General features: G+C 42.7%; 1 long non-coding RNA gene across 1 annotated transcript in view; it reads right to left on the minus strand.

Annotated features, from left to right (window-relative positions):
• Positions 1–6,821: 6,821 nt before the first annotated feature.
• The window catches only part of LOC114232589 (uncharacterized), a 75,742-nt gene continuing 57,084 nt past the window's right edge, over positions 6,822–25,479 (minus strand). The window contains exon 3 of the long non-coding RNA XR_008555832.1: positions 6,822–6,954. This is a non-coding gene — a long non-coding RNA (uncharacterized LOC114232589). The remainder of the gene's footprint in view (positions 6,955–25,479) is intronic.

A 25,479-nucleotide genomic window follows, 5' to 3' on the forward strand; every position in this document is an offset into this window, starting at 1 on the left:
GACATCTTTACCTCGATGCTCCTCAGTACCCTGGAAATCAACATTGAAGCGGAGCTCAGAACCTTCAGCCACAAACTTCTTTTGTTTTGTTTTTTTAAACATTTTATTTTATTTTTTAAAGAAATATCTTTATTGATTTCAAAGAGGAAGGGAGAGAGAGAGACAGAAATATCAATGATGAGAGAGAATCATTGATCAGCTGCCTCCTAAATGCCCCCCGTTAGGGATAGAGTCTGCAACCCGGGCATGTGCCTTGGCTGGGAATTGAACCATTCCTGGTTCATAGGTCGATGCTTAACCACTGAGCCACACTGGCCTGGCCTTTTCACAGTTCCTGTCTCTAGGTGTATGGTACCATCCAGACACCTGGGAGTCATCTTAGATCCCGCCCTCCCCTTCCTCCCCCCATTCTATCGGTCAACAAGGTCTGCATAGCTCTCAAATCCATTATCTCCTTATCCTTACTGCCCTTATTTCAGGATTCATTTCTCTGAGCTGGCCTCTGACAACCAATTGTTTTGTCTGGCATTTAGTTCTCCATCCTGTTTTGCTCCATTCCATCCTTCAAATGGAGGCATAAGCAACCTTTCTAAAAGGCAAACCCTATCATGACTCTCACCTGTTACCCAGTAAGGAATGCCATTCCCTGGCATTGCTCATGAATGGACTCCTGCCTACTGTACAGCTTCAGCTTCTGCTACTACTTCTTTTGTACCAAGCACTCTGGTCACGCCAAAAGGTTTGAAATTCCTAATTGGTCCATAGCCTTTCACACCTTCATTCCTCTGTGTATGCTCTTCATTGGTTCATTATATAAATATTTACTAAACACCTCCTAAAAGTGTGCCAGCCACGCTTTAAAGCTCTAGAGATAGAGTAGTGAGCAAGACAGCCCAAATCCGTGATCTCCTGGGATTTCTAGTGAGAGGAGAGAGTCAACCAGCCTCAAATATTAAAAAAAAAAAAAATCTAAGTTCCTTTCTATTATATCTCGTCAGATCCCAGTCTCCTCCCCAAGTTAACTGCCGACTATCTTCAGGACTTTGTTGTGTATAATATTTCTATGCTTTCAGATACACAAAGCTACATAGAGAAATATAAAATTTACTCACATAAATACACATATAAAATATTCTTCAATTTTCTTATTTTTTTAAATATATTTTATTGATTTTTTACAGAGAGGAAGGGAGAGGGAGAGAGAGTTAGAAACATCGATGAGAGAGAAACATCAATCAGCTGCCTCCTGCACACCCCCTACTGGGGATGTGCCTGCAACCAAGGTAGATGCCCTTGACTGGAATCGAACCTGGGACCCTTGAGTCCGCAGGCCGACGCTCTATCCACTGAGCCAAACCGGTTAGGGCAATTTCCTTATTTTATCCAACAATATATCTTGAAGGTAATTCTATGTCAGTATAAAAAAATATATATATATATATATAGCCAGTACATTGATTTTCTCTTGGGAAAAACCACCTCCCACTCTGTTTATGGGGTTGATCACCTGAACTTATCCATTCAGGAGGTGGGCTATGACCCATATTGGGCCAATTAGTGTCACAGGAGTGGTTCAGGGGTGGATGTATGCCTCTGTCTGGGCCAATGAAAGTCATCTCTGAGAATTCTGCTAGTTGCTATGCTGATGGTCTCCCTGGCCTCCTCTCGCCCTCATGTCTAAACCTGTGAGCCTGAAACATTCCATCATTTGCAGCAGTCTTCTCCAGAGAGCAATCTGGGAATTGATGTTATCTTACAATCTGATTCTGTATGTCTCCCATATTTTAAGGATTTAAAAAAATCATTGCTGGCTCACAGAGAACATTACATTTTGCTTTTCAGGTCAATTTAGATTTTTAAGCTAACTCTCTGTTGCTTCTGTTACATAGTAACCGGCACATTGCCTTGTGATTATCTATGTGCTTATCTGCCTTTGGACTGGACTCTTTTCAGATAAACAATGACTCATTACCTGTCTGTCTGGCATTTGATAGTCACTCATAAATATTTGTTGAATAGCTAATTAAATAAAAAATTGACCTTACATTCACCTTCCCTGGATTGGTTCAAGAGACTCTAGTGCTTTTCAAAGTACAAAGTCTTTGTCCTACCTTGTGATGGATTACATTATTGACAAATATTTACTCCCCTCACCAGGATTCCATGAACACAGGATATTTCCCTTCCATTGACTTTTGTCTTTGTCATGTTTCTCCCTTTGGCCAATGGGATGTTAGCACACAAGGTGTGAGCAGAGGCGTGGCATCTGCTTGGGTGGTAGGGTTTGCCATCTCACACTCCTACTTTTCTCCATGAGAAGAACCTGCCTCAGGCAGATGTTAGTTCAAGGAGGATGAGAAGCATGCGGAGCAGATCTGGACCAATAGGTTGGAGCCTAGTCCAGCCTAGATAAGCTGTACTCAGTTTACCTGCTGATGTGTGAGTGAGTGCTTATTGCTGTCTGACACTGAGATTTGGATGATTTGTGATGCACTGTTATTGTGGCAATTCACTACTGATACACGTCCACATCAGAACTACCAGAGTGTTTATTATGAATGGGATTTTAAAGTTCCACCTCAGACCTCATAACTAATAATCTAGGGTGTTTTTAGAAAGCTGTATTTTAAGAAGATCCTCAGGAGGTTGTGATGCTTACTCCTGGGCTACAGCATTTACCACATCGCTATTTTCAGATGTGTGGAAAGGGCAGTACTAGTACTCAGACAGCTGCTACACTGACCTACAAAAAAACTGTTCTGAGAAATTTGGGGCTGTAAAGAAGCCAGGAAACAAGATTTTCTCATGGAATCTTTTAAAGGGGTTGGGAATTGAGAAACCTAAAGGCTTCTTGAGTTGATTTATAAACTTAGCATTTCTCAAAAAGCTATCCTTTCAAGCACCGTGTCTAGTTAATACCTTTTGTTTAAATTTGAATGTTAAAACCAATTGGCCTATAGAACATTCATTAATTAAACATGTCTTAGTAAGCTCTTACTAAGTGTCAGGCATTCGGAAGATGATGGGGAAATCCAATATGCCTTCCAGCTTAGTCAGCCACATTCCGTCCTTTGCAGAGGTGGGAGTTTCCGGGAACCTAAGTGACACAGTTCTTGCCTTCCAAATGCTTTCCTGGGATGACTGCGGTCATTTCTTCAGGCACCCACTCACATTTCTCACATTTGTTCTCTCTGGGGCCCACCTTGTTCCTGTCTTGCGGAGAGAATTATTTTTAGTAGTCACAGGACAAAGCCATCTCTCTTCTGGACCCCGAGTTCACCTCAGCACTCTGCCCCAGGTTTCTTTGTCTTCGTCGGTGTACTGCATCCCACCAGGAAATCCCACCACTCAGCAACCCTGCAGGTGGCCCAGGCTCTGCAACTCAGGTTCTGCCGTTCCACTCGGTGTGCTAGTCCTACTGGCCGGGAGCATTGATCCTGACCAAGAAACTTGATCTCGGGGCACTACTATACTCAACTTTCCGGTCATGAAATCCATGCCGTGAAAAAGCACTTCCAGTAGCAGACAGAACAAAAGCATTGAAATCTGCAAGGAGTCGTACTGTGATTAAGGTGCTGCAGAAACAGATATTGATTTGTTTCTTTGCTCATCTGAAGCTCATCGGCTCACCTCAGGGAATGGGTTACTGAATTAACCTTTGGTCACAGACTACATAGAGCACACAATGCACTTATTTTTCTCCTGACAATGTAACATAATGTACCAAGCAAACTGCCCTGTGCCTTTTTTCATATTACTCATCCAAACCACAGCTTTGCCCTGTGAGACTGACCTTCTAAAAGAGACAGCTAGACTCATAATGATGTCATCCTTTTCATTTTATATGGACAATTCCTAATGGTATCAATTGTTGTAAAATGTAAGCATTTCTAGAATAAGATTTGTGCCTTTGATATGTTATTTGCTACTGGGAATGCCCTAAAAAATATTTAACAACCATCAAACAGGGGAACAGAAGCAGTAAACTGTGGGCTGAACATCTCTAATGCTAGTTCTCAGATAAGTCGGTAACACTTGGAAGTTCTGTTTTCATCCCTGAGAAATATACCATTGAACATTCAAGAACTGCCAGCAATGATCCAAATGGCACGGCTGAAGGAAGCCCGCACTCCTTGCTGAATCTGCTCCTGGATGAAGGTCGGGATTGGAATCACCAGGCCATTTGCCCTCTGAGGCAGTGCTATCACTGTCCCACCCACACTCTCTTTTTCTAGGCTGGGGCTCCCAGTCCCTACCAGTCCCCCACATTCACTGCGGGTGTTGACTGCTAATAGCAGCTCACAGCTGCCCCTTTCTTTGGGCACCTGCCCTGAGCCAATGAGAGTCCCGGGAAACAGGAAGGTCATGACCCCCCTCTCCAGGAGAGTGGCCTGTGGCCAATGGCTGACGAATAGGGGTGGTATAAAAGCTCAGCCCCTTGACTCAAGGCAGAACAAACTGTGGTACAACTCATGCTCTAGAGCTCCCCCTGAGGTCAGGCTGAGGCAGGCCATCTTGGGAAACAGCATCTTTTCCTACCTATTTCCCTTCCTTATTCTGCTTCCCTCACTCTCTCACAGGTTTTTCCTGAGAGTACTCTCTCATTCTGTCAATAAGTTGCTTACACAAGAATTCTCATCTCAGATTTTGCTTCTAAGGAGCTTGTCCTCAGAAACCCACCCAAACAGGGTGAAGTAAATCTTTTCTAACAATATATTGCTATTAAGAATAAGGTCGCTGAGTCCCAAACACTAGTTGGAAACTCTGAAGATGCACTTAAACACCACCTGAACTATAAGAAGCTGCCAATTGGTCAGACACAGTTACAAAAAGACATTGTTCTGGATACAATGTTCATAGGTCTTCATTTGAATAGAAATCTTAAAATCCAGCAGAATTGCAAATAGGAATTTTTCTTTCATGGAACAATTTACTTGTGATCACAACATTCAGGTAATAACATAGGAACAGCAGAATTTTCAGAAATGAATTATTAATAGTATTAACAAGGATAATAAAATAGAGAAAATACTATCAACAATAAAAAATATTTTTGAAGAGAATAATAAAATGGATAATTACTATTCATCACAGGTAGGGTGCTAGGCGTTTTGTCCAAAGGCCTTCTGCATTTCATTAACGTAACTCTATGAATACCCAGTTAGCATAGCAAGGACCCCATTCAATTGTGATTCACTGAAGACATTGGCCTCCATAGTGGCAAAATAACCAGAAGATGGTGGAAAACTGCTACCAAGACTGGAGCACCTCCCTCTGAGTGAAAGATCAGTCCTTTCCTTTTCAAAACAATTAAAGTAATCATCACCTCCATCTTCTAAGCCTTCTCCTTCTCATTCAAAGCAGTCTCTGGAGCACTTTTAGTCTCTTTTATGTTTTGATTTAATGTACTGTCTGCTCACTAGAAGCTGTGCTTTTAGCTGAGCTACTAAAAGCAAGAACGCATTAATCAAACATTAGCACTTTAACTCAAGTATAATCTAGAAGTGGCAGACAGTGAAATTCTGGCACGTAATGCCCATAACCTTTTTGGGGCATTTGCCTAGAATATTGACACACGTCAGCAGGTTCCCTTCTTTCCATGGCTGGAGTCCTGGGTTTTTAGGTGTGTACTCCAGCTTCCTTTGAGACATGGAGGATATCTAGAAACTTATTTATTAATTGGTTACACGTCTCCAGGAAAGGTACATGTGTGCACTTGGTCTTAAGATCAATGTCAAGGTGTTGGTAATGAACTTCCATTGGCAGGGAGATGGCAGGGCCGTGTGAATCTGGGCACCTCCCCATCACAAATGCTGCTTGGAGATTCATAAACTTCTTCCTCTAATGGAAGAAATGAGAGTCCCTCTCTGTGTGCTCTGGTCATTTCCCTCTCTTTTCAACTTTTCTCTCACTCTTTCTCTTTGGGACAATCTTATCACTGGACATACGGGCTTTAATATTACTGGTCTTAAAACATACATTCCTCTCCCTTGATCCCAAATCAGCAACTCCTTGATTTCATGTCTCTGTTTCACAGCAAAACGTATTGGTGTTACAGAAGACCGGAGAAGAACCAAGCAACTTTATTATTATGCGCGAGCCGAGAGAAACTGTATTTCAAATTCCGGCCCCAACATGGAGGAACTTTCCCTATTTATATGTTTTTACCTTCTTTGTCTCCCAAATATGGGGTGTTTCCGGTCCCCTTTGCAAGTTCTTAAAGAGCCCTATGTGCTGGGGCTTTGAGACCTCAACCAAAGGCTTGGCCTGGCGCCAGCACTGATAACTTCGTCTGGAGTAGTCTTATTTTCCTTATTATTTAAGCAAGCAAGCATTTACAGAAGCCAAAATAGCAGGGTTAAAATTTCAAACAGCAGTTTTTATATAAGATGGATGCTTCATTGGAAGAGTGGTCTCTACTTAGCGCCCTCACCTCCTCACCTCTCACTCACTCTTTTCTCCCGGTCAGGCTTCCAGGCCCCCCTCTCCACTGAAACTGCTCTAGTTGATTCACCAGTGACCTCCGTGCTGAGAACCCTATGAATGACAGGTATTTTTCTGTCCTTGTTTCATTTGGTCTTTTGGTGGCATTCTCAGAATTTTCCTTCTCCTGATTCCATTAAGCCGTGTGCTGCAAAGTGGCTCCTAGCTGGAGAAGCCCTGATTTGTATCCGTTCCCTTCCCCCACAGTGTAAATTCTCCCATCATGGCTAAATAAGGCCCCCAATGGTTTCACCACAGCTCACAACATACCACTGCTTCCATGAAAGGAATCCCAACACCACTCATGCCCGGTTTTCTCCTCTTACCTCTTACCTTCTGCTTCTCGCTCTTTTTGTTGGTCTTTCCTCCAAAATTCTAAACGTCCATCTTCTTTAGGCCTTGGATCTGGGGCCTCTTCTCTCCTTCTTTCTTTCTTCATAGAAGATTTCAACTCTCTACATGGCTTTCTTTCTTTAAAAAAAATTTAAAACAGGATTTATTTTTGTAACAGGCAGTAACTTAGAAAATGGAAATGATATAAAAATACTTTAAGAAGTCTCATGCCTATCCCTCTCCATATCCATCTCTACCCCATTACCCTTCAGATAAGCACTTTTATTAGTTCCTTGTGTATTCTTCCAGTGTTTCCTTTTGTGAATGCAAATGTTTCCTGTGGTATATGCGTGTGTATTCTTAGTTTTCCTCTTTTTTATACAAAAGGCTGTATTATAACACTATTCTGCAGCTTCCTTTTTACTTCACTATGCTAGAGCTTTTTCTAGCATATCAGTAGAAATATCCATATGATTTTAAAAATATCATCTAAATACTGACCACTACCAAATATATATATCCAGTCCAGACCCCCTTCTCTGAGTTATAGACTTTTCAACTGCCTAGCTGACCCTTGATAACTCAAATTTCTATCAATTTCCAAGTAATACACTTGTTTTTATCTCCTGTGGTGGACGATATTTGATTGGTCTGAGCACCATTTCCCCAGATGCTGTGAGTGTTGGCTGCTAATGGCTCACAGCTGCCCTCTTCTCTGGAGAATTGCCTTCAGCTGAAGTGACCCACCTTTTCCTGGAAGTTACCCTCACAACCACCCACTGACTGACAGTGAGTATTTCAGCAAATACCAAGCTGGTTACTTCTTCACAAGATTTGAAGATGTACAGGGGATTGCCTGAGCACATTGGTACACCAATTGGTGACTTTCTGGAGAGTCTGTTCAGAAAATCTGTGCCTTGAAATGATCCATTGAACAAAGGCACAGAAAGCATATTTATCTGCTGTCTTCCTCCCATCTCCTGTGGCCCATTGGTTAAAGGCACCATACGGAGAGTAAACTCCCTGCTTGTATCACTTGGTCCCTCAGGCACTTCATTTGCGTTCAGAAATGTCGGGAGGAGTTAGAGACGTGAGGGGTGGGCCTCAGGGAAGTCTGCACAGGGCCATTGTCATAGTGGTGATCAAGGCAGAGCAAGCAGCTTTGGGAGACAGACGAGGCCATGAGAATCTGAGGAGGTGCATGTAATGCCTTCTTCTGAAAGGCTATGTGGCAACTTACCTGGATATATAAAACATGGGAAGGGACTTTAATTAGGAAATTAAAAAAAGAATAAAGAATACAAATGTAGGGATATATAACAGCCAGGAATAAGAACACTCCAAAACTTATATTGATACACGTATACACTTTTTATTGCTAAGCTTTCTAGTAGCCATAACCAAGAGAAAAACCTGGTCAGGTCTGTAATTCACAGGGTCCATAAAAGATAGTACAGAGATTCAGAACCTCGAATTTTGGATCAGAGCCATCATTTAAGGACTCAGTCACTGCAAGCAACAACTCTCAATTTCCTTATTTATAAAATGGGATAATCAATGGTGCCTACCTCACCAGGTTGATGTGAGGGTTAAACAAGGTAATAAATGTAAGGAACTTGAAACTGTGCTTGGTATATAAAAAGCCTCAATAAATATTGGCTATTATAGTAACAAATTGTGTCCAGTTTTTAATGTATTTTTTCTTGATGATAATGAGGGAATTGAAGGCAGACTTCTGAGGTTCTGACAAGGAGATGTGGTAGAATATTTTAAATATTTCCTACAACTTTTGTGATAGCATACTATATTAGTACAGTTTTGGAACTATTATTATACTTAAAATCCTTTTTTTCTTGAAATATTAATGTTTATTGCATGTAATATCATATAAGATCTTTTTTCTTGAATTGGTGTTTACTGCATGTAATGTTATTATATTTAAAATAGTATTTTGTGAGATATTAATGTTTATTGCATGTGTTATCATATTTAAGATCGTTTTTCTTGAAATAAAAAAGTTCCCATTTGGAAAAAAATAGAATAATATTTTTGACATGTTAATGTATTTTAAGTGCATTTTGTGCATTAAAATTTAATTAAAATTATTGATTATATGTTAAAAGCTTATTGTTTGCCCCTACTCTGTACCCACACATTGAGCCGGCATTTTCTCCTGTTTGCTCTGATAGGTGAAGATTCTGTGAATGAGGAATAAGGGAGAAGAGGGAAAAGGCTGCTGTGTGTCTCTGAGGGGTAGCCCTGAGTTGGCCCCTTTCTGGGTTGATGGGATTGTGGGGCTTGAGGGCTGAGAGGGTCTGTCTGCTATGTCTTCCCAGGGAATCCCAGGAAAGTGATCAAGGTCTGAGACTGTCTCCCCCTTTGTTCTTGTGTGTGAGGGGATAGGGAGTGTATGTGTGTGTCGGGATGGGGGGTGGGGTGGAGGGGGGAGTAAGAAATCTCAGCATTGCAGGTCAGTCCTGAGTCTCCCACAGCCTGGAGTAGCCAGCAGTGCATCCACACTTGTGTGAGACAGGCTCAGGACTATCCCAAGGAGGCCTGGCAGATTAGGAAGAGAGGGCCCAAGAGCAGATGTCAGCACTGTCCTTATATCAAAGGCCAGATGGGAACTCAGCTGCCTCTGTGGATGCCAGCGGGGAGAGATGCTGAGAATTGGTGACTTCTAGGAACAAGGCATGGCAGAGGATGCCAGCATGGACAGATGACAACCAAGGACCAGATGAGCCCTCTCCATGTCCAGATGTTCTAACAGTCCCCTACAAACTCTCTGGGGCAAAGGGGGAGGGAGAAAAACCCTGAATGGATTGTGTTTACCTGGAATTGATTTGCTTCCAGTTCTGCCATCAAGTAGAATGGGGACTCAAAATAGAAACTGGAGTCAGTTATGGGAAATACAGGGTTTTAGATAGCCAAGTTTTGTGGCCAGATATATTATAACCACTACAAAGATAAGGCTGAACTGAGACAGCAGAAAAGGCCTCTGATAAAAAGCAAGAGTAGAAACATTTTCTACTCTGGAAGAAAAAAAAAAAGGGCTCAGGTTAAAAAGAGGATTCTAGGCTGCAGAAAAATTTGCAGATAGGAGAGCAGTGGGATTATGTCTCCTTGCTATGGAGGCAGGAGTTTTGGTGACACTTGAAGCAGTTGACAGAAAAATGTAGCAGAATGGCAGTATGTCACTCAACAGTCTCTCTCTTGATGCTCTAGGAAGCATGGGTCTGTAGTTTGCATTCAAGATTCATTGCATTACAATGAATCTATAGGGGAGGGGGGAAACAGATATCTGTAAGTATCTAACGTCTGGTATTTCCCATCTCTGTTCAGAGATCCAGATAACCGAATTCAAAATATGTAAATCTTAGAAGGAGGAAATGGATAAAAATAGAGGTTTTCCTAAAACAGATATATTCATTAAAAGCAAAGGTTCTCAACCCTGGCTGCTCATTAGAATCAACCGCGAAGCTTTTAAAAATGTGGAGCCTGGGATCTGCCTGTGGGGCGCGGCTACAGTGTTTGGACAGGTTCAAGCCTTGGACTGATGAGAGGGCACAGTCCTCTCTTGGCCACGTGCAAGTCCCAGCTTGGAGGGCAGAGCCTCCCAGCACAATTATAGCCAACAGCTGTAGTTGTAAACCTATGGTCCGAACACGTGGCCCCACGTGCCTGAGTGATATAGGCTGCAAGTAAACAAAGCTTGATCAGGTGCACGTAATTGAGTAGGATGGAAACCCACGAGAATGTTGTAAACACCTTGACCACGCCCTTACTTTGCCTCGTGGCATCAGCTATAAAATAAAGACACGGCTGTGGGCGTTGGCTCTGCTGGGTCCCCATCAGGGAAGCGGCATCCCACCTAGTCCCAGCTTTCCTTCTCTTGTCTGTCTTTCCTAATCCTTCACCGCCCCCACTCAGGGTCACTGAACCTGGCTGAGCTGGCGCGGCATATAAGGCGCCCTGGGGCTGAGTATGCCATGGCCGTGCCGGCTCCCCACATCTGCCATCTCAAGATTCTAGTTTAATCAGTCTGAGTTTGTTTGTAATTGTGAGATGCTAGGGAACCAGGGAGGACAGGAAACGTGAATTTGTCCTGCTGAGCACCAGCAGCTTGGATCCTCCTACGGAAAATACCGCTAGCTGTCCTCTTATATTAGGAAGAGATTTTTCAACTTTTAGTTGGGCACATGGTCACTTAAAATAAAGGCTGTATTTCACAGTGACCTTTGCCTCAAGGGATGGCTGTTGGATTATGTTATCCGGCTTCCTCTTGTCTTTTCAATGAGAATTTAGGATGAATTGGGCTGTAAGTAGCAGAAAATCCAGCTCAAGGTGGTTTAACAATAGGGATTCATTTTTCTCCCACAACAGGTCTGGAGTCTGGCAATCCAGAACTGAAGAAGCAGCTCAAATACTTCATCAAGTCTGAGGCTCTTCTGAAGTTTCCACTCTGCCATTCTTAGCATAGTGGCTTCTCACATGATGGTTGGTGACAATGGTTGCCACAGCTCTAAGCATCACTTTCTTGTTTAAGGCAGGAAGAAGATGGAGGGAGGGCTCTGGCTTTATCTGTTCTTTTTATTATTATTTTAAGTATTTTTTTAATTGATTTTAGAGAGAGGAAGGGAGAGGGGGAGAGAGAGAGAGAAAAACATCAATCAGTTGCCTCCCACACACACTCCAGGGATGGAACCCGCAACCTGGGTATGTACCCTGACCAGGAATCAAACTGGTGCACAGGACAATGCACAATCAACTGAGCCACACTGGCCATAGAATCCCCCCAAGCATACTTTCATATTTAAATCATTGGGTGCATGGCTAGAACTGTGGCCTTGGCCACCGTCTCCTCTACACCCCTGGAACAAGAGAGTATTTAAGTTTTCTAGCCTCTACAACTGGGAGGGAGAAGGGGGCTAAAATGGATGTTGGATCAGCCGACCAACATTGCCCATCATATTCACCTACTACATCTAATCAATCATTTCAGCTCACTTCACCTCATGGCATCATTCTTGAAAAACCATAGCCATCTCCCTAATTCAAAACCGAAACCCCTACAGCCTCCACTTTAAAAACAAACAAACAAAAAACACACCTCCAAAATGGTTTCTATTTGTTATGTGCTTTTGCTGTAGTATTTGAGAATATTCAATTCTGCTATAAAAGACAAGACAAACAGGATGGATGTAACTCTTAGGAAGTATGAAGCACTGGTAGGAAGTAAATGAAGAGCTTGTGAGATATAGGCAAAACTCACAGCATGTATTAAGTACAGGAAATGATTAAACAAGTAGCATATGTGAGACAGGGAGAATTCACAAGATGTGTTACAAATAGTAAGTTATCAATCTGTGAAACATGCAGAGGATACAGAGAAGAAATAGAAAATATGATATGGCCAACAAGAGTTGCTTACAGGTAGAGAGGGATGATTGCTTTCACTGGCCGACAGTGATATGTCTCCCCTAATCAGTCACCCCATGGTGACACCCAATATGCTTATGATTCCTTTCTGGCCCCACAGGTGCTCTGCCAATTGCAGACAAACCTTGTAGCTGGTCAGTGGGTTATTTGGGAGACTACAGCTGTGGCCAGGTGTACTTGCCCTGTGCCCCTTCAATAGAGAAGTGTGTCTCAGATACCTTCCTTCTGTTGCCCTTTGCTCAAGTGTCAAATTAGATCATCATAACCACACCATCGGTGGGGATGGCTGATGTGGTTGGGGTGGGGTCAGGAGGACATATGAACACCACTCAGCTAGCATGGTCCTTTCCCCTGCTTGCACCCGATCCCTTCCCTTGTTTCTCACCATGTACCTTGGATTGGTTAATGAACTGTGTGGTCTGAGCATTTTAATTTGCACTGTGAGCTCGTCTGCTCTGAGGGAGAGCTCTGCTTCTGGAATAGCTCTCCTGGTTTCGAAGCTACATTGCATCAAGGTCATTTCCAATGTGACACTATTCCTCTGGGTTTGCTCACTTCAATACACCCTCTAAATACTGCCACAGAGCAATCTTTTAAAATGGCACATCTAGCCCTAGCTGGTTTGGCTCAGTGGATAGAGTGTCGGCCTATGGACTGAAGGTCCCAGGTTCAATCCCGGTTGAGGGTACATGCCCAGGTTGCAGGCTCGATCCCTAGTAGGGGGTGTGCAGGAGGCAGCTGATCAATGATTCCCTCTCATCGATGTTTCTATCTCTCTTTCCCTCTCCCTTCCTCTCTGAAATCAATAAAAATATGTTTTAAAAAACTGCAAATCTAACCGGGGTTAACTTCTGTTGACAACCTCTCAGCGTCTCACAATTGCCAAGGGTGTACCATCAATCTTTCCAGCAGAGTGTTGCAAATCTGAGAAGCAAAATCTGAGTTGCAGATTAGCCTGCAGGAAATGCTCTTGGGAGCCTTGATATCTGCCCAATGTTCCACCATGGACAAGTCAATGGGAGCGGATAACCCCTGGGGAAGGGGAGTGACCTTGGGTGAGTAGTAGCTATAGGGTAAGTCCTTCAGTCCTGGAACAGGGGTCTGGGCAGCATGACACAGTCTAACCAGACTCTACAGCAAGCATGTCAAGCTCAAAGGCTAACACGGTCAAATAAATAAGGTTTAAGTTTATGTGGGCCGCAAAAGTAAAAAGCTTCAATTTTCATAGAAGTGTAGGTTTATTTCGATAGAGACATGCTGAACACAAAGGGCTGAAATAAATGAGTAATCATTAACATAAAATAATGGAACATTTTAATAAAAATTAATGTTTTTGCCAAAACCGGTTTGGCTCAGTGGATAGAGCGTTGGCCTGCGGACTCAAGGGTCCCAGGTTCGATTCCGGTCAAGGGCATGTACCTTGGTTGCGGGCACATCCCCAGTCGGGGGTGTGCAAGAGGCAGCTGATCGATGTTTCTCTCTCATCGATGTTTCTAACTCTATCCCTCTCTCTTCCTCTCTGTAAAAAATCAATAAAATATATTTTTTTAAAAATTAATGTTTTTTTCTTGAACGTTAACTTACCAGACACTGAATAACTGCACAAATTGATAAGCATAACGCAAATAAATCTATTTTTCTTGTTCTCCGAAAGCGAAATATTTCCTGTTGAGCACACCAAACAACTCAGTCCAAGACTAATGACGTGGCAATCGGCTGCTAAAATATTCGCTGCTAGTATTAGTGGAGAGAAATGGTGCGCCTGCACGTAAGGCGCTCAAGGGAAATGAATGCAACATGGTTATAGTAATCAGTCATTAGCGAACTTTGTAGTTCGTTATTATAATTATGTATAACAGATATTGTAAAAATTAAGTTATGAAATTTTCATTAAAACGTTTCTTACATACCGTTATATTGGCTGGGCTGCAAAAATATTCGTTGTGGGCCGCATGCGGCCCGAGGGCCGTGAGTTTGATACCTATTTCTCCATCTTATCTCTTGCTTTCCTTCCATTAAACACAAAGCCACTGAAAACTACTTGCATGAGCCAAACATACCAGGCTCTCCCTTCCTCCATGGCTTGTTACTCTGCCCCTCCTGCTCAGATGTCCTCTCTGTCCACCACTTCCACCCTCCTGCCAATCCCAACCCACAGCTTCTCAGATCACACCTCTCACCCAAACCACCCTTTCTGCCTGGAGGTTATGCTGGCCCTGCTCCCATCCCCTCTTGTAACCTGCAGTTGTGAACCGGCTGAGTTGTGGAGAGAATGGGACTCAAGCCCTTGAATGAGGCACAGGTGATGAGTGCTTGGACAGGAGGGATCCAAAGCAAATCCCGCTCCACATTCTAAAATATCTTCTCTCTCTGAGCATTTTCCTTCCCTCTTACCCTCTCCTGCACCCCAAACCCAGTAACGAGAAATGTGGATTCATTTTTTGTAACAGAAGATGGTACACTGTAGCTCTAAATTGTGTTTTAAAAATTTAATAGTAGGCTAAATCGAAAAACACATAGGGAGCATTTCGAAGATGCCCTGCAGCTGGATTTGTTTTCTGCTAGAGCAGTTTTGCTGCCTGGCTGCTTCCTGCTGAAAGCACAGAGGATGTGCTGAAATGCTGCCGCAGTAAACAAAACTAGATCAGGCAGATGCCTCTCTCTTGCACCGACAGACCTACCTTGTAAGTTGCTGGCAGCAATGCTATTTGACAGACAAGTGGCTTCCAAAATAAGAACTGAAAGGGAGGAATTCTTCAACAAAGGCTTGGAAAATGTAAGCACTGGAAGGGCCTTTAGAAATCATGTAATCCGCCCTGCCAGTTTGGCTCCCTGGATAGAGCATCGGCCTGTGGGGACTGAAGGGTCCCAGGTTCGATTCCAGTCAAGGGCATGTACCTTGGTTGCAGGCCCATCCCCAGTAGGGGGTGTGCAAGAGGCAGCTGATCGATGCTTCTCTCTCATCGATGTTTCTAACTCTTTATCCCTCTCCCTTCCTCTCTGTAAAAAATCAATAAAATATATTTTTAAAAAAAGAAAAGAAATCATGTAATCCAGCTTTCCTCATTTGTAATGGAGGAAACAGAGGCCCAGAAAGGTGAAGGTGCTTTCTCCTCAGTCACACACCTATCTATGAGTGGCAGCCTGAACCAAAACCAGGTTTCTTGGCACCCAGTCTATCATCATTCTGCTACGTCGTGTTCAAGTTCATACTTTACCCTAGGTTTTTATTTTTGCCATTGTGCATTTCAGAGGATCGTGTGTAATTCCTATGATCTGTATAACTATACTATCTAACTGCAGACGGAATGATGATTGGTTGTCATTGGGAGGAAGAATGAAATTCACTAGCTGGACTTCTGTGTTCATTTCTCTCCTCAAGACTAATTACTTATTTAATTAAGGCATTTTGCCTTGATCATAAACGCAATCACATAAAATATTTGATGAATCTTTGTGCTGTGAGGACCCAACATATGTATGAAGTGTTTTCGTTAGAACTTAACGAAAACTAAGCACTAATTAGCTTTGAGATGTTTAAAGTTTAAACAGGAACAAATTCATAAATTTTAGAACCATCCTCAAATTTGTATACTCGCTCATCCATGCATGAAAATCCATAAGGGAGCTGAATTATTGATGGAAATTATAATTTACTATTTCCTTATGACTTTCTTTGTAAAGCCTCAAAGCAATTTGTTTGGCATTTACCACCTCTTTGTGTTTCTATGACACCTTTTCCTTCCTGCAGGTCAAAGTACTTAACACTAGTACATATCAACTTAGTAATCCTCACTACAGTACAGCCAGAGAGAGTAGATGACAAATATAATCCTCTTGATACTGAAGGCCCAGAGTCTGCTTGGAAAATCCAACGTTCAATTGACTGGCATGCTAAATGCATTATCAGAGTATTTTCGAAGTGGTTGGGAATTTCTGTCTAATCTTTATGTGACTGGTTATTTGCTTTTGGGCATCTTTCCAATTGGGAAAAGAAAAATACGAACAATACAGTATATTGCTGAGTTAAAAAACACGAAATTGCAAACCACATGGATTAACATAGGCCTAGTTTTCTAGGGATGTCCTTGGCTAAAGTTAAAAGAACAGCAGAATGATTGAATATAGTGGATAAACAAACCAATAACAATGATTATAATTTACTGAGCTCCTACTTTGCATCAGATGCAGAGCTGAATACCTTACATGTGTTTCTTTAATCCGTACCCCCTGCAAGACAGGCACAATTATCTCTATTTTGCAGGTGGGAAAGATATGTCTACTTTCTCAGTGACTTATTTCAGCAATTACTTTAGAATTTCAGGTGCATCATCCAAAGTGATGGCACTAGTGAAGGGGGCTGCAGGCCAGATTCACACTGTTCAGAAACTTTTCTTCTCCTCTTTTCCAGTTTTCTGGCCCTCTCTTTATTCATTCAACAAATGTTTATTGAGCACATACTATGCCAGGCAGGCACTAGGCATTGAGTATATGGTTGTGAGCAAAGCAGTCCAAGTTCCTGCCCTCCTGGAGCTTGCCTCCTAGGCCCAAGGCTGGATTTCTACAAGAACATGGTGAGAAAGAAACAACAGAGTTGGGTCTAAGGTGATATACCTGGGCAAAGAAAATGAAGACACAGATAAAAGATGGGGTCTGTCTAAATAAATACTGACTTCAGAGTTGGAAAGTGTTATACTTTTCACTAGTGATTTTATTTAGTGATTTTATTTTGGTCACTTTTGTGTAAGTCCAGCACCAAATACCTTACTGTGGAAACGAGGGGTAGTACAATTTGTCGCAAAATGTCATGGCTGTGAGCCAGTCCAGTACAGCATGGAATCTTAGAGAATGCTCAAGGTTAAGGTGAAATATTCCAACCCATTGAATGGGTTGTACCCAGAATGGTGGAGCTTAGGTAGTAACCTAACAAGTCTATTCAATATGTCCCACCAAGTCCACAAGTCACTTTCACTGTCAGTTGACAGCATTTCCCTCATGCTCCAGTGGTTGAATAGTCCCTCCAAATATTCATGTCTATTCATCACAATTCTCCACAACCCTCTGTCATTTCTCTCTCGGAGATATTCTCGTCCATGTTCAGCCCATATTTCACAACTCTTTAGCATCTGCTCTGTTGCTCCACGCCACCTGCAAATAAACTGTCGCTTTTGGTATCTGGTAACATCCAGAGTGGACTACATCCCTGTCTGTCTCCACCCCAGGCCATCCATCTGAGGGCTCCAGATGGCCACCTCCAAAAATGGCTTCTAATTATGTCCTCTCATGAGCTGGGAAATATTGCCCATGGAGCTGCTTTGCCTCTTCAGAAGTAGTCCAATGTGTGAAAAATCATTATGAGTGGGAGTTTGTGGATTTACCCAACCCTTCCACTAGCATAAAGGCCTTGCCCTGGCATTTTATGCAGGAAGGCTCAGGGCACCAGGGGGAAACTCACACTACATCTTGTCTGGTATGACTAGAGAGCAAGCAAGGCCTCACGGCATAGAATCTATTCAATGGAGAAAAAGATTCACTCACCTTTATTCCTTAATTAATTCTGGCACCAATTCCTAACCCTCTCCAGGGAGAACATTTCCTCACTAGCAGAGCCTATTAGAATGCTAGCAGGAAATTTACCATCATTCCTTGTACAAGCAGCTCCATTTTGTATCTAAAGCTTGCATAAGCTTTCAACTACAGCTCCCTTTTTTTAGGAAAGAACACTGTCTTTGTTCTCTGGGCTGCATTGTTCTATTGTTTCTATAATCCGCATATCTGGGCCTGGAGATTATAAATAAGATTCTGGTCTAGATAAGAGCGGCAGGAAATAAAATGAGAATGTCTCCTGAAGCCAGAAACAAAACTGCTGTAGTGATAAGGAGATTGAGCGGTAATTAATCAATGGAATGGGTATGTTCCCAAGGAGAAGGGAAAAGGGCAATTTTGAGGTATAAGAGGGCAGAGAAAAACTTCTTTGCAGAAAAAACAAAACAAAACAAAACAAAAAACAAGGTCTGGTTCCTGATTTAGGAATTCTTAGCAATTTTGTGGTATAGGTGGGCAGAGAAGAACTTGTTTTCAGGGAGAAATAAAACAAAAGCAAGACCTGATTCCTGCTTCAGTGCACACAAGCAGGGATCTGGTTGGATAGGCAAATACAGACTTCCTCCTGAACCTGCCAATCAGAACCTGGGGTGGGCCCAGCAATCTGCATTTTAGCAAACCCTACACTAATTGTGACACAACCTAAAGTTTAAGAATCAATGGGTTAAAACCTCCTCTTCCATAGGAAGAATATTTAATTCAGGACACCTGGTGTAGGAGGATGCTGGGGCAAACACATCAAGGGTCAGTTTTGTTGCATGTGGGGAAACCCATCCCACCCGGGTCTCTGGGTCACTGCTGGGAAAAGCCTAGGAGGAGAGGCCCAGGTGCCCCGCTGGTGCCTTTAGAATTCAAAGGACAGCTTCAGAACTGAGCTGCCAAAGACTCTGCAGCTAGACTAATTAGTCTCTTGGAATTTCCCGTAAGAGTCTGAAGGGCTGGGTTGGAAACTTGCAACCAATTGCCCTGGTGAAGTGGGGGAAGAAAGGACCAACAACGCTGCTGAAATCCCACAAAAGCCCTTCCTCCCCGCGAAGGACTGAAGCAGGCTTGTTTCTGTGTAGTAGGCTGTGAAAAGCCACTCCTTTACTCTGATGGGAACCGGGCTCAAGAGAGTTTCCCTTCCAGCAAGATGCTAAGGAACAAACCAAATGCCGGCCAAATCTGAAGCCGGGGTTCACAGGCCAGCCACCCTGCCTGCTTGCTTGCTTTTCTTCCTACTTACCCCTTCCTTTTTCTATCTGTTTCTTCTTTTCCTTACTCATGGTGGCCTGAGGCCTTGGCTGTGATAGCACTGACTGGGGGTGGGGTGGGAGGGCACCTCTGGACACAGAATCTAGAGCTTGGGTCCATCCCTGTAACCTCTCAGGACTGAATTAGATGTTCTTTAACGTCCATTCCAGTTCTGATCTTTTTCTACTGAAAATCTTCTCATGGACAAAAGCTTCCTCCCAGTGAGAAATGCGGTTGGAGTTCTCAGACCTGTCATTCACCTTTCCCACCTCACTAGTCCAGCCACTGCTTCTGTCAGATGTCGCCCTTTAACTAGGCCAGCTTCTCAGGATTGTCACAGTTTTGAGATCAATGGCTGTGCTCCTTCCCAAGATCCCCTCATTCACGCATGCATTTGTGCATTCAGCTGTGCTTACCGAGCTTTGCATACTGGGCTCAAATCCCTGGGTTCCTTCCTTCCCTCCCTACCCACCTATGCAATCATCCTCTCTCTCCTAAGTACTATTGTACGTTATTCCACATCTACATTTTCCCTCGCCTAGATAGGCTGTGAGGTCTTTAAAGGCAGGAATCATGTTGTATTCATCATGGTAGTCCTATGCCTAGCACATGCTTTGTTTGTAGCACAGCCTCAGTAATGCTGTGTGTGGATTGAACTACATTAATTTAAATATTTATGTTTTTATGCTGTTTTCAGCATAAGGTTGAAAGTTTATTCCTTCTAACTTGTTCATAGGAATTTATTTTTGTTTTGTTTTTAAAGATTTTTAAAATTGATTTAGGGCGGGGGGGAGAGAGAGAGAGAGAGAGAGAGAGAAACATCCATCGGTTGCCTCCTGCACACACCCTGACAGGGTTCGAACCTGAAACCTGGGTATGTGCCCTAACCGGGAATCAAACCCAAAACCTTTGGTATATGGGATGACACGCCAACCAACCAAGCCACACTGGCCAGGGCCATAGGTATTTGTTTTTAATTAAAGCAATTTTCCTAGAAGTGAGCAATAAATATATGACTATATTTTTTAACTGTCAAAGAAAAACCAGAGCTGGACAGTAGGCAAAGCTGTAAAAATATTATATTCAGGACTACTGCCATAGGGGAAGATACTCAGTGTAGAACTGGGCTCAATTCCGAATGCAGCATGGACAAGTGGGAATTTATCGCCACGGAGCAGGGTGGGATGAGTGGGTGGCAAGTTACCAAGGGGAAACTTCAGGAGTGAGGGGGATTCTTACAGGATTGTTGCCGCAGACATCACCTGGAAGGACGTGGAGGATGAGGAACCTGATCAGATATGGAGGAGGAAGGATGCTTGCTAAACTGACCTAGCAGGGTTCTTTCTAAAACTAGATTTCAGGACGAAGTGCATGGATAGGCTGAGGGCGAGGTTCAGGAGACTGACTAAAGTTTGGTCAAGCAAAGAATATTTGTCACAAGCTAGAGAAAGAAGACTGTAATAAACCATGAAAAACAATGCAAGGGAGTGTGGCGTACCATTCTCAAAGGAAATACATGCCTTGAGCCAATAAGAAGGTACAATAGGTCATTTATGGGACCGACTGCTTTCACATATTTGGCCGGTAAATTTTGTGGGGAAGGGGGCATAGATAAAAATGTTTGAGGCCCATACTTTTTTGTTGTTGTTATTGACAAAGTTGGTGCTGACATCTCTAAAATCTGATTAAAGATGTTATGTTCTCCAAGACTTCCTTAATAGGGTATGTTGGCACAGAAAAGTCAAAACCAGAAAGGGAAAATTTTTTTTTCTTCTATAACTAGATGGTAGAGTCTTAAGCGAAGAACCACTCATCTCTTGGCTGCTAACTAGTCCATAATTTGAATTTCTACATGGTTACAGCACCTTTAAAAACTACCAGTTAAGAATATGAACCAAGCTAGCTGCTGCATTTAGCCATATGTGTAGAGAAGCTATTTACATACTTCTAAAGCACAGTGGGGCCAGAGAAACTCCTGAAAAGCCTTACAATGAATTGTGGCCTGTCAGAGCCTTTGAAAGTGTTAAGTAGCATGCAAGTGCCCAGCAGGGATCGTGCTGGCATTGTTTTATTGTCCTACCAAAGAACTATGGCAATATCATGCCATCGCCCCACGGAGTTTAACATATCGTTTGCATTTACAGTGTGAAGTTGTTATTAAAGGCAGGCTATTTTTGCAAGTGCAAATGTTGTATCTTTTCTCTTTCCTCTCTTGTTGTGCACAGTATTTAAGAACCTGCTGCTCAACCACCTGTTCATGTTTATTTCTGTGAGAATTATCAGCAATTTTCATTCCTGATGACAATTTTAACATGCGTGTGCCCAAGCCCTAGAACTTCCCTTCTCTGGACCACATCACTACAAATATCCACTGGGTCAGGAAAACTCTTGGGCTCCAAGGTTAGCTTGACAGCATCCTGGTGAAAATGGAGTATTTGGTACAAAGATCTCTTCCACTCAGCTGGAGTTCATTTTGATAGTGGTTTCGTCTATGTAAAGGATGTGGAAAAGATTAAATTATCTGTTTCATTGCCCATTTGGCTTGGAGACACTGTGCAATGGTCTCAGTTTTATGATAATAAGAATGTTGGTGAAAAGCTAGAATCCAGGATGTGAGCTAAACAAAGATAGACCAAGATGTCTCCTGCTCTTGCAACCTAATCTTTGCAAGTCAATCAAGTCTTTAAGAGTCGACAACCCCCCCGCGCTATTTCATAGGTCGATGCTCAACCACTGAGCCACACTGGCTGGGCTCTTGTTACATTTAATCACTGGTCTGTAGCATTCGCTAAAGCCTTGTGTATTAAGTGTGGCTCTACTAGGCCAGCATGGAGATTTCTCTTCTCCCTCTCTTCCTTTGTCAATTCTTATCCTCTTCACTTTCCCCTTTCTTTCTCTCTCTCTTTTTTAGTCCTTTCCGCCTGGTAATGGCAGAGGTATGCATTCCGCCTGGTAATGGCAGAGGTCGCAACCCCCAGGTTGAGAACCACTAGCAGGGTCACCTAAGACCATTGGAAAACACAGACATTTACATTACGATTCATAACAGTAGCAAAATTACAGTTATGAAGTAGCAACGAAAATAATTTTATGGTTGGGGGTCACCACAACCTGAGGAACTATATTAAAGGGTCGCGGATTAGAAAGGTTGAGAACCACTGCTCTAAATTATTTTATGATGTAGAATACTTTTGATGACAAAAACCTGTCAAAGATATCAAAATGAAAGAGAATTATGGAACATGTATACGTACAAGCCTCTCAGACGAAATGCTGGTAACCAGAAACCAGCAGAACTTCAAAAGAACAGACTTCCTTCTGGGAAGACAAAGGTAGTTCTACACTAGGAAATCTAGTTATATAATTCCCCAAATTTCTTAAAGGAGTACAATCCTTTCGCCCTCTCCATTGGTGCATCAACGTAAACTGGGAGTTCACAGATGTGTCTTACTGATCTGCTTGAAGTGAGTTTCAATTCATAGTCAACACTGGGTTACTGCACATAAAAACCTGCATCCGCAGCTTTCTTTGGAAATTGCACCATCTAACATAACACGCTGGCCTCTCCCGTTGCTACAATTAGCTGCAGCTGCAGAAGTTGTTGCCGCTTCTCTCAGAGCCTGGATCTAGTTCTGCAGAACCCCCACCACCCCAACTCCCCGGTGTCACTGGCCCGATTATTTACTTGATCAGCTGACCCTGAATATATTCAGTTACAGCCCTTGGTTGTTCCATGAGGCTTCTTTCACTTGTACAATTTAACGGTTCTAAAATTCGGTCCAGCTGTCAGTTTAGAAAACTATTCCTTTCCATATTACTTAAAAGCCTAGCATTTTGAGCTAATGCGAGTGTAGCAAGCTCTGGCCCTATGCTTTTCTTTCTTTTTCCATTTGCTTGTAGCAGACTATCCTTGGTTACCATGGTGATTACCATCCCTTAATGATACACTGCTACCGCATGGGGAATGTAATTTTCTTTAAGCTCAGTGGAAAGCAGTGGGGAACAGTAGTCGGTATAAAAGCTTTCTCCCCCTTTGGTCCCTAGGTGCTCCACAGTCGCCACAGAGGACAAGAGCAAGCTGCTGATCAATCTCCCCAAACAAACCAACACGAGAGCGGCTGTCAGGATTTAAATACCCTCCCCAGGTCCCAGTGCACATGTGGGAACCCCGAGAAAAGCTATTTTCAACCTCCGAAAAGTGTTCTGCATCAAGTCTCATGGGACTTAATTAAAATAATCAGTTTTCACAGCCCAGGCTTTCGGCTCTAACCTCCTGCACAAAATGAGCATCCCATGCGCCAAGAGGCCCTGCTCATGGGTACTCTGAGCGAGTAACATCTCTAACTGCACACTCTCCTGCTGGCAGGGATCCCATGGTCTGCATCTGGCCCTTTCTGACAAAATTAAGGGCAGAGAGAGGTAATCCACAGCCCGTGGACCTGCCCAGACTTCCAGGCCTCACTTCTGAGTTGTCAGAGGTTCTGACTGTGTCCAAGGAGATGGGAGAATGATGCTCTCTCATCCACAAAACTCTCAGCACCAGGGGCTCACTCCCTGGGGTGTCATGTGAGAGGCAGGTTGACTCTGCCCATTGCTGACCTGGCTCACCAGCACTTGGAAGTCTCTAACTCCTAAGGTTCATTTAAAAAAAAAATGTATTTTTATTGATTTTAGAGACAAAGGGAGAGGGGGAGAGAGAGAGAGAGAGAGAGAGAAACATCAATGATGAGACAGAATCACTGATCGGCTGCCTCTTGCATGCCCTCTACTGGGGATTGAGCCCGAAACCCCATGTGCCCTGACCTGGAATTGAATCGTGACCTCCTGGTTCACAGATCGATGCTAAACCCCTGAGCCATATCAGCTGGACCTAAGGCTTAAAAATTGAGATATAATTGACATATAACATTGTGTGAGTTTATGGTGTATAAGGTAATCTAGTCCATTTTAAAACCATGGCCAAATAGAAAACTGTGCAAATGAAAGAGGTTAACATTTTAAAACATGTATTATTATTGTTACTCATTTTATTGTGGTAAGGACACTTACATGAGACTTATCTCCCCTCCTAACAGATTTTTAAGTGTATGATACAGTATTGCTATCTATAGGTAGAATGTTGTAGAGAAAATCTCTAGAACTTGTTATTTTGCACAGCTAAAAATTTATACCTGTTAATTAGCAATTTACCATTTCCCCCTCCTCTAAAGTTGAATTTTAAGAGAGGAGTTACTAGAGCAGTGATTTTCAACTGGTGCTGCAAGAATTTTTAAAACACACAATACCTGACTAACAGCCAAGACAACGATAACTGTCGGGTGTGAATGCCCTGTCATATAATAGAGTTGTGTCTTATTGGTCACATCACATAATAAGGTTGCGTCTGATAATTCTTGGTACCAGAAATCCTTATATATAAGTATAGGTGTCTGATTTTTTAAAAAGTCACTTTGGAGCAAAAAGGGTAGGTAATTACTATTATTATTATTTTCTGTAACCAAAATTACTTTATTTTCAGATTGGCAAAAATGTAACATTTTTTTGTGTGCCTCAGAATTTTAGTTTGTGTGCCATGAGATGAAAAAGGCTGAAATTGCTGGACTAGAGTCACCTCTACAGGTCTTCCTTTCTCCTTTCCTCTTTCCTGCCCCTTCGAATTTCCATACAGTTAAAATTTGATTAAAATAAGTAGCTGAATAGATATATGATAAAGCAAATAGAATCTAGGTATGCAGAGTGTCCATTGTAAAATTATTTCAACTTTCAATGCAAAAAATTTTCATAGTAAATATCGGAAAGTGAATAAATGACTAAAGTGGAGTTTACAAATGGGTGGCCGACAAACCATGTAAGACCCATAGACAGGACTTATTTGGCCATCAAGGAATTTTTAATTACATTAAAAAAATCTGGATTTCTAGTTTTTCTAGAAAAATTAGGAAATCTGATGACATCAGGACCCACATTCTTGCATGACATCAGTTGCCTGGAGCTGGGAGTGGCTGTCTCCTTTCGTTGGGGCATGTCCCCACTAGATATGACTCCTCATTTATGTTACTTACATGGGCCAGCTTCTCTGTTGATGACTCTGACCCAGCGCAACCTCAGGAGGTGGGGAAACGTGATACAAGGGCAGCTTAATGCTGTGTGTGTCTGCACGTGTACAGTTGGCAGGAAAACGCAGTCCTGCACTTTGTCTTGGGTTTATATGGCTGGGGCAGAGCCTCCTCCCACCCCATGCTGCTCACAGCCTCCCAAGACTCTGCTCAGTGCCATGCCTTGAAGTTCAGCGGGCAAAGTAGCCCATACACAGGCCTGGATGTGGTTATATCGAAAGAAAAGTCTTGGGCCTCGCTGAGCAAGGCGGCATGTGTTTTAGAATGTTTG

This window comes from Eptesicus fuscus, chromosome 4, assembly GCF_027574615.1.
Source record: "Eptesicus fuscus isolate TK198812 chromosome 4, DD_ASM_mEF_20220401, whole genome shotgun sequence".
Taxonomy (NCBI): domain Eukaryota; kingdom Metazoa; phylum Chordata; class Mammalia; order Chiroptera; family Vespertilionidae; genus Eptesicus; species Eptesicus fuscus.